This window comes from Austrofundulus limnaeus, unplaced genomic scaffold (assembly GCF_001266775.1).
Source record: "Austrofundulus limnaeus strain Quisiro unplaced genomic scaffold, Austrofundulus_limnaeus-1.0 Scaffold179, whole genome shotgun sequence".
In the NCBI taxonomy this organism is placed as follows: domain Eukaryota; kingdom Metazoa; phylum Chordata; class Actinopteri; order Cyprinodontiformes; family Rivulidae; genus Austrofundulus; species Austrofundulus limnaeus.
Genome location: NW_013952581.1, coordinates 977,419 through 978,715, shown reverse-complemented (window position 1 = coordinate 978,715; position 1,297 = coordinate 977,419). Strand labels below are relative to the sequence as shown.

At 39.8% G+C, this 1,297-nt stretch overlaps 1 protein-coding gene across 1 annotated transcript in view; it reads right to left on the bottom strand.

The window, feature by feature from the left end:
• filip1b (filamin A interacting protein 1b) overlaps positions 1-806 on the bottom strand; it is a gene marked incomplete in the record, with an annotated part of 19,557 nt that extends 18,751 nt beyond the window's left edge. The window contains 1 exon segment of the mRNA XM_014017954.1: positions 526-806.
• Positions 807-1,297: the final 491 nt, after the last annotated feature.

The window sequence follows — 1,297 nt, the reverse complement described above, 5'->3', positions numbered from 1 at the left end:
ACAGCCCTTTAAGAAGAATCTTGTCTGCCATCTGCTGGACACTTTTTGTTGTACTCATATTTAGACATCTATTTTGCAAATGCTGCCTTTTTGAAATTTGGTATGCTTGTTTGTCTTTGTGTCWATGGTGTATAATGATGTGATTGTGATGCTGCTATTCTGAGTGTTTATGTGCTGCAGAACAGGAACCTGCTGTAAAATAGCAATTATGCTGAGTCAGGCTTGATTTTTAATAATCTTTTCCTGTTAAATAAATAAATCAAATCAAACTGTGACATCAAACCAAACCACTTCCATCCACTGCTTCATGGTTCATTTCTGTTGGACCGGAACAGCAGGGACACCCTGACCATCTACAAATTTACAAGTTTTTATGTTAGACTGAGCTCTGAAATGGATGAGAATTTAAATTTACTATTATTTATTTTATCATGTTTTTATTGAAAAGGAATCAGAGGATGCAAGTCCTTCTACATATAAAGTGTTTATTTTAATGTGAAAGAAAAAAATGTGAGAAACACTCACCAACTTCTGCTAGGTCCAAACTTCACAGCATCAACTTCTTCTTTGTAATCCAAACGACTTTTATCCTTTTTCTACTTCTTCCTGTTCTGTTTCTTCTTGTTCCATCTGAAGAGCCAGAGTCCAGTTGGTGTTGGACCAGAGAATTGAAGCAGCTTCAGATTTTCATCTAAACTAAAATCAGGTGTTGGTTAGGAGGAGCTTCAGTTTGTTTGTTGGTGTTCCTCAGCGCTGACCTCCTGCTCTAAATTTAACCTGTTCCCTCAGTCTGAGAGCAGCTCCACTGACTCACCATCAGCTGCCAAGACAGCCTCAGCACAACTCCTCCTCTAACTCCTCCTACACATATGACCGCCCCCTTTCATTTAACTCCACCCTCTGATTATTAAAATGGCAATATCATGTAAAATAAACTTTTTTGAGTTTTATATCATGTTAATGTTATACTCTCATAAAAAACATGCCTAAAGCCTTGCTTTGACTAATTCATTCATGTTTGAGAAATCCTGCAGCATTTTTAGGCAGCCATGCTGAGGAGCAAAACGACAGGTGGGGACCAGAAATGACTTTTGGGCCCAGATACGCCCCTTGGACGTGTCTATAAGCCGAGCTTCTTCATGGCAGGGTGCCCCCCGCTCCCCACACACCCCGCCCATGACTCCTGCAGAAAGTGAAAGTGAAACTTAAACTGTCTGCGGAGCTCCTAACATTAGCTCTCACTCAGTGAAGCTCTTTTCAGATTAAAAATACCTTTGAGGAAATGTATTTTCAGATG